This window comes from Schistocerca nitens, chromosome 8, assembly GCF_023898315.1.
Source record: "Schistocerca nitens isolate TAMUIC-IGC-003100 chromosome 8, iqSchNite1.1, whole genome shotgun sequence".
NCBI lineage: Eukaryota > Metazoa > Arthropoda > Insecta > Orthoptera > Acrididae > Schistocerca > Schistocerca nitens.
In genome coordinates this window covers 53,661,078-53,669,483 of record NC_064621.1, presented here as the reverse complement: position 1 = coordinate 53,669,483, position 8,406 = coordinate 53,661,078, and the positions used below count along the sequence as shown (strand labels likewise).

General features: G+C 42.4%; 2 non-coding genes across 2 annotated transcripts; both read right to left on the bottom strand.

The window, feature by feature from the left end:
• Positions 1 to 3,171: 3,171 nt before the first annotated feature.
• On the bottom strand, positions 3,172 to 3,245 carry Trnas-uga (transfer RNA serine (anticodon UGA)). Its single transcript has one exon. It is a non-coding gene; the product is annotated as a tRNA-Ser (tRNA).
• A 227-nt stretch (positions 3,246 to 3,472) lies between these two features.
• On the bottom strand, positions 3,473 to 3,546 carry Trnas-uga (transfer RNA serine (anticodon UGA)). Its single transcript has one exon. It is a non-coding gene; the product is annotated as a tRNA-Ser (tRNA).
• Positions 3,547 to 8,406: the final 4,860 nt, after the last annotated feature.

Sequence of the window (8,406 nt, the reverse complement as noted above, 5' to 3'; positions counted from 1 at the left end):
AGGTGACTGGGTGTCACTTGTGTCATACGTCTGTACGCGAGATTTCCACACTCCTGAACATCCCTAGGTCTTCTGTTTGCGATGTGATAGTGAAGTGGAAACGTGAAGGGACACGTGCAGCACAGAAGGGTACAGGCCGACCTCATCTGTTGACAGAGACTACCGACAGTTGAGGAGGGTCGTAGTGTGTAATAGGCTGACATCTATCCAGACCATCACACAGAAATTCCAAACTGTATCACGATCCACTGCAAGTGCTATGATAGTTCACGGGAGGTGAGAAAACTCCGATTTCGAGGTCGTGCGGCTGCTCATAAGCCACACATCATGCCAGTAAATACCAAACGACGCCTCGCTGGGTGTAAGGAGCGAAAACATTGGACGATTGATCAGTGGAAAAACTTTGTGTGGAGTGACGAATCACAGTTTACAATGTGACGATCCGATCCGATGGCAGGGTGCCCGTATGGCGAATGCTCGGTGAACGTCATCTGCCAGCGTGTGTAGTGCCAACGGTAAAATTCGGAGGTGGTGGTGTTATGGTGTGGTAGTGTTTTTCATGTAGGGGGCTTGCACCCCTTGTTGTTTTACGTGGCAATATCGCAGAACAGGCCTACATTGACGTTTTAAGCAACTTCTCGCTTCCAACTGTTGAAGAGTAGTTCGGGGATGACGATTGCATCTTCCGACGTGATCGAGCACTTGTTCATAATGCACGGCCTGTGGCTGAGTGGTTACACGACAGTAACATCCTTGTAATGGACTGGCCTGCGCAGAGTCCTGACCTGAATCCTATAGAACACCTTCGGGATGCTTTGGAACGCCGACTTCGTGCCAGTGACCGATTTCGATACCTCTCCTCAGTGCAGCACTCCTTGAAAAAAGGGTTGCTTCCCCAAGAAACCTTCCAGCACCTGGTTGAACCTATGCCTGCTAGAGTGAAAGCTGTCATCAAGGCTAAGGGTGGGCCACACCATACTGGATTCCAGCGTTACCGATGGAGTGCGCCATGAACTTGTAAGTCATTTTCAGCCAGGATTCTGGATACTTTTGATCATATAGTGTACCAGTGACAATAATGGAATTCCAGTGAAATACCTCACTGAGACAAACACGAAATATCGTGATACAGACGACGGAAAGAGAAGAAGAAACAGTCGCTAGTGAAGGAGTGGAGCTAAAACTGAATCGAGTATAACCACAGGCTTGAAGTAGAGAGTGTAAAATGGTTCAACGTTAGCGAGCGGACTTATAGAAGAAAGTGCTAATCATGGAGCATGTTGTCATAAAAGACGTCAAAAGAGAACGCAAGGAGGGGTGGGAAGCGAGTGATTTTAAGGGGAGTAGAAAATTCGATCGAAATGTCGACGAAATGCGACAAGGTGTAATTGTAGGGGAGGAGAGAGGTAGTGGAAAGGAGCATCGTGCAGAAACACATGTATATTCAGAGATTATCGCATCAGCACGAAATAATCATCTGGTTGAGGATCAGCCTGCCTGGAAACAGGTTACCTCCAATGAAGAGACTAAACGTACGCAAAGTTTATAGAGAGGCATGCTCAATTCAACAAGTACCTGCTGACCGTTGAAGTACATACTCATGAAAGTGAGTTGTGTGTTAGAAAAAAGGAAGAGGTATCTGACACTGAAGAAACTTATAAGCCCAATAGTATTTCCGTTCACATCTTGTATGAATTAGAGCATCCACAGAAAGATAAGAAAGACACAAGCATCAGTGATGATGAATTCATTTTTCCATATAAAGAAGTAGACGAGATTGATTTTAACCTGTATGAGTTATTTAAAGAAGAGGTGGGGCAAGAATAATTAGTAGATGATTAGCCGGGAGCACCACTGAAGATTTAGGGGAGGAAGAAGTTTCCAATACCATGGCAGAGGGGCAGGACCAGACAGATACTGAAAAGGAGTATGCAGCAATAGAAAACATAGCAATACAGTTAGCGTAAAAAGTAGGGGAAAATGTTGAGATGAAGACGAGAAAAATGTCTTTCGATAAGACATTCAGTGTAAAGACAAGACATATATCGTGATAGGACCTTGTAGTCGATAAGGATCCATTGTGAGAGCACGAAGAAGGAAAGAAGACTGAAAGGAGGACACAAGGATGCAAACAACCATTTCCATCAAAGTGTACGGCCACGACATGTTTTTACTTTTGACAAAAGAGTGTAGGTAAGTGTTTTTTCGAATTTTTCTTCGAAATAATTAGACACAAACTTGGATTTGAAGTAATGCCAGTACTGGACGTTAAAGTAATAGATGTTACGGGAAAAACAGCAAGGCCATAAACAGTCAAGTGTTGTTGTACTTTAGAATACAATGATAGTTGTGCAGTCACATATTTCTGCTTGTACCTTAACTAAGTGAAGAAGTTATCTTAGGTGTTGATTGGTTAACGAGACAGTAGACAACAATAGAGGAGCTATTCTATGTTATGCAGAAGGGAAGTTGTAAAATATTCCTTTCAATGCAGCTTGTGTTATTTTTGAAAACCAGCTGAAATGTTTAGTACATGAAGCAGAATGGTTCGAGTTTAGGATCTAGGAACGAATGGTGAACATACTGGGGTATTCCAGAAGAGGAAAGAAAGGAACAAGGCCTCTACATGTGGTAGATCAGACAGATGATTTGTTGGACACTTGTGAGGAAGGCAACATCGAAGGAAGTGAATGGAGATATGGTTCTGTTACGTTTTCCTTTGCACGCTATATGATTCTTTGCTGGATACAGGAGTGAGGAACAGATACTGTTCGTGTGCAGAGAATTCAGATATTAATTTATTCTACATCTAATACAAATAGAAGAAATAATACATAACTTTACCGCTGCATTAGTGGCTCAGTTACCAAAAGTAACTTTGCATGATGAAATATTTACATGTTACTGTAGAAGTAAGATGACTGGTAAATCCTAGAATTAACTAGTGAAACCTAAGACTTACCATCACTGTGTGGTAAAAGTCCGACATTTCTATCGTATGCATAGATTTGGACTTCCATCAGTACCTTGGCCATCATTTTCAATTTCCTGTGAGTCAGTGGAAGTGGAGTTTAACATTGTTTCCAAGTCGAAATTAGTGCCCAGAATGAGATTTTCACTCTGTAGCGGAGTGTGCGCTGATATGAAACTTCCTGGCAGATTAAAACTGTGTGCGCCGACCGAGACTCGAACTCGGGACCCTTGCCTTTCACGGGCAAGTGCTCTACCAACTGAGCTACCGAAGCACGACTCACGCACGGCCCTCACACCTTTACTTCTGCCAGTATCTCGTCTCCTACCTTCCAAACTTTACAGAAGCTCTCCTGCGAACCATGCAGAACTAGCACTCCTGAAAGAAAGAATATTGCGGAGACATGGCTTAGCCACAGCCTGGGGGATGTTTCCAGAATGAGATTTTCACTATGCATCGGAGTGTGCGCTGATATGAAACTTCCTGGCAGATTAAACTGTGTGCGCCGACCGAGACTCGAACTCGGGACCTTTGCCTTTCACGGGCAAGTGCTCTACCAACTGAGCTACCGAAGCACGACTCACGCACGGCCCTCACACCTTTACTTCTGCCAGTATCTCGTCTCCTACCTTCCAAACTATACAGAAGCTCTCCTGCGAACCATGCAGAACTAGCACTCCTGCAAGAAAGGATATTGCGGAGACATGGCTTAGCCACAGCCTGGGGGATGTTTCCAGAATAAGATTTTCACTCTGCAGCGGAGTGTGCGCTGATATGAAACTTCCTGGCAGATTAAACTGTGTGCGCCGACCGAGACTCGAACTCGGGACCTTTGCCTTTCGCGGGCAAGTGCTCTACCAACTGAGCTACCGAAACTCGACTCACGCCCGGCCCTCACAGCTTTACTTCTGCCAGTATCTCGTCTCCTACCTTCCAAACTATACAGAAGCTCTCCTGCGAACCATGCAGAACTAGCACTCCTGCAAGAAAGGATATTGCGGAGACATGGCTTAGCCACAGCCTGGGGGATGTTTCCAGAATAAGATTTTCACTCTGCAGCGGAGTGTGCGCTGATATGAAACTTCCTGGCAGATTAAACTGTGTGCGCCGACCGAGACTCGAACTCGGGACCTTTGCCTTTCGCGGGCAAGTGCTCTACCAACTGAGCTACCGAAACACGACTCACGCCCGGCCCTCACAGCTTTACTTCTGCCAGTATCTCGTCTCCTACCTTCCAAACTATACAGAAGCTCTCCTGCGAACCATGCAGAACTAGCACTTCTGAAAGAAAGAATATTGCGGAGACATGGCTTAGCCACAGCCTGGGGGATGTTTCCAGAATGAGATTTTCACTATGCATCGGAGTGTGCGCTGATATGAAACTTCCTGGCAGATTAAACTGTGTGCGCCGACCGAGGCTCGAACTCGGGACCTTTGCCTTTCGCGGGCAAGTGCTCTACCAACTGAGCTACCGAAACACGACTCACGCCCGGCCCTCACAGCTTTACTTCTGCCAGTATCTCGTCTCCTACCTTCCAAACTATACAGAAGCTCTCCTGCGAACCATGCAGAACTAGCACTCCTGCAAGAAAGGATATTGCGGAGACATGGCTTAGCCACAGCCTGGGGGATGTTTCCAGAATAAGATTTTCACTCTGCAGCGGAGTGTGCGCTGATATGAAACTTCCTGGCAGATTAAACTGTGTGCGCCGACCGAGACTCGAACTCGGGACCTTTGCCTTTCGCAGGAGAGCTTCTGTAAAGTTTGGAAGGTAGGAGACGAGATACTGGCAGAAGTAAAGCTGTGAGGGCCGGCCGTGAGTCGTGCTTCGGTAGCTCAGTTGGTAGAGCACTTGCCCGAGAAAGGCAAAGGTCCCGAGTCTGAGTCTCGGACGGCCCACACAGTTTTAATCTGCCAGGAAGTTTCATATCGTCATTAGTGTTTATATATTTTATCAAATCGCATGAAACAACTGAGATCGCAACACACATTTTCATTGGTACTCCAGACATGGCTTCATGTGGTGAAAATCTGATCCCTTCATGATAAGCCCTACTTTTCATTGCTTCCAAAAATCTGAGCGCTTCAGACTATTTTTATTGGTTTCCTGCCAAGCATATAACATAATTTCTATATGTTGATTTGCTCTTTCGACTGATACGTGAGACTGACTGTACCTCGGCTTTTTGCGGATTTTCTTTACATCACTCCACAACCCACATAAAATTTGAATGACTTCGTTACAAAACTCTCTACCACTATCATTATAAGAATACTTGAGGCACCAAGGTAGTAAAATTGTCCAAAAGATTATATGCTACTTAATCAGCCTTTTCCGGAGTTAGTGAGCGGCGGATAACAAATTTTGTCAAATGATCTTGGTATACATAATTTCTATATCTTGATTTGCTCTTTCGACTGATACCTGAGACTGACTGTACCTCGGCTCTAGGTGGACTTTCTTTATATCACTCCACAACCCACCTAAACTTTGAATCACTTCGCTACGAAACTCTCTACCACTATCATTATAACGATTCTTGAGGCACCAATGTAGAAAAAATTCCAAAACATGATATGCTACTTCATCAGACTTTTCCGGAGATAATGCGCGGCGGATAACAAATTTTGTCAAATGATCTTGGTATACATAATTTCTATATTGTGATTTGCTCTCGCGACTGATACCTGAGAACGGAATGTACCTCAGCTCTCAGTGGACTTTCTTTATATCACTCCACAACCCACATAAACTTTGAATGACTTCATTACAAAACTCTGTACCACTATCATTATATGGATCCTTGAGGCGCCAAGGTAGTAAAAATGTCGAAAAGATGATATGCTACTTCATCAGACTTTTCCGGAGTTAATGCGCGGCGGATAACAAATTTTGTCAAATGATCTTGGTATACATAACTTCCATATCGTGATTTGCTCTTTCGACTGATACCTGAGACTGACTGTACCTCGACGCTTGGTGTTCTTTATATCACTCCACAACCCACATAAACTTTGAATGACTTTGTTACAAAACTCTCTACCATTATCATTATATGGGTACTTGAGGCACCAGGGTAGTAAAAATGTCCAAAAGATGATATGCTACTTCATCAGACTTTTCCGGAGTTAATGCGCGGCGGATAACAAATTTTATCAAATGATCTTGGTATACATAATTTCTATATCTTGATTTGCTGTTTCGACTGATACCTGAGTCTGACTGTACCTCGGCTCTCGGTGGACTTTCTTTATATTTCTCCACAACCCACATAAACTTTGAATGACTTCGTTTCAAAACTCTCTACCACTATCATTATAAGGATACTTGAGGCACCAAGGTAGTAAAAATGTCCAAAACATGATATGCTACTTCATCAACCGTTTCCGGAGTTAGTACGCGACGGATAACAAATTTTGTCAAATGATCATCGATTACATAATTTCTATTTCTTGATTTGTTATTTCGACTGGTACCTGAGACTGACTGTACCTCGACTCTCGGTGGACTTTCTATATATATTTCCACAACCCACATAAACTTTGACTGACTACATTACAAAACTCTCTATCATTATAAGGATATTTGATGCACCAAGGTAGTAAAGATGTCCAAAACATTATATGCTACTTCATCAGCCTTTTCCGGAGTTAGTGAGTGGCGTAAAAAAGATTTTGTAAAATGATCTTGGTATACATAATTTCAATATCTTGATTTGCTCTTTCGACTGATACCTGAGAATGACTGTACCTCAGCTCTCAGTGGACTTTCTTTATATCACTCCACAACCCACATAAACTTTGATTGACTTCGTTTCAAAACTATCTACCACTATCATTATAAGGATACTTGAGGCACCAAGGTAGTAAAATTGTCCAAAAGTTTATATGCTACTTAATCAGCCTTTTCCGGAGTTAGTGAGCGGCGGATAACAAATTTTGTCAAATGATCTTGGTATACATAATTTCTATATCTTGATTTGCTCTTTCGACTGATACCTGAGACTGACTGTACCTCGGCTCTAGGTGGACTTTCTTTATATCACTACACAACCCACATAAAGTTTGAATCACTTCGTTACGAAACTCTCTACCACTATCATTATATGGATCCTTGAGGCGCCAAGGTAGTAAAAATGTCCAAAAGATGATATGCTACTTCATCAGACTTTTCTGGAGTTAATGCGCGGCGGATAACAAATTTTGTCAAATGATCTTGGTATACATAACTTCCATATCGTGATATGCTCTTTCGACTGATACCTGAGACTGACTGTACCTCGACTCTTGGTGTTCTTTATATCACTCCACAACCCACATAAACTTTGAATGACTTTGTTACAAAACTCTCTACCATTATCATTATATGGGTACTTGAGGCACCAGGGTAGTAAAAATGTCCAAAAGATAATATGCTACTTCATCAGACTTTTCCGGAGTTAATGCGCGGCGGATAACAAATTTTATTAAATGATCTTGGTATACATAATTTCTATATCTTGATTTGCTCTTTCGACTGATACCTGAGTCTGACTGTACCTCGGCTCTCGGTGGACTTTCTTTATATTTCTCCACAACCCACATAAACTTTGAATGACTTCGTTTCAAAACTCTCTACCACTATCATTATAAGAATACTTGCGGCACCAAGGTAATAAAAATGTCCAAAAGATGATATTCTAGTTCATCAGACTATTCCGGTGTTAGTGCGCGGCGGATAACAATTTTTGTCAAACGGTCATGGCATACATAATTTCTATATCTTGATTTGCTCTTTGGACTGATAGCATGACTGTACCTCGCCTCTCGAAGGACATTCTTTATATCACTTCACAACCCACATACACTTTGAATCACTTCGTCACAAAACTCTCTACCACTATCATTATAAGAATACTTGAGGCACCAAAGTAGTAAAAATGTCCAAAAGATGATATGCTACTTCATCAACCGTTTCCGTAGTTAGTACGCGACGGATAACAAATTTTGTCAAATGATCATCGTATACATAATTTCTATTTCTTGATTTGTTATTTCGACTGGTACCTGAGACTGACTGTACCACGACTCTCGGTGGACTTTCTATATATATTTCCACAACCCACATAAACTTTGACTGCCTACATTACAAAACTCTCTATCATTATAAGGATACTTGATGCACCAAGGTAGTAAAGATGTCCAAAACATTATATGCTACTTCATCAGCCTTTTCCGGAGTTAGTGAGTGGCGTAAAAAAGATTTTGTAAAATGATCTTGGTATACATAATTTCAATATCTTGATTTGCTCTTTCGACTGATACCTGAGAATGACTGTACCTCAGCTCTCAGTGGACTTTCTTTATATCACTCCACAACCCACATAAACTTTGAATGACTTCGTTTCAAAACTCTCTACCACTATCATTATAAGGATACTTGAGGCACCAAGGT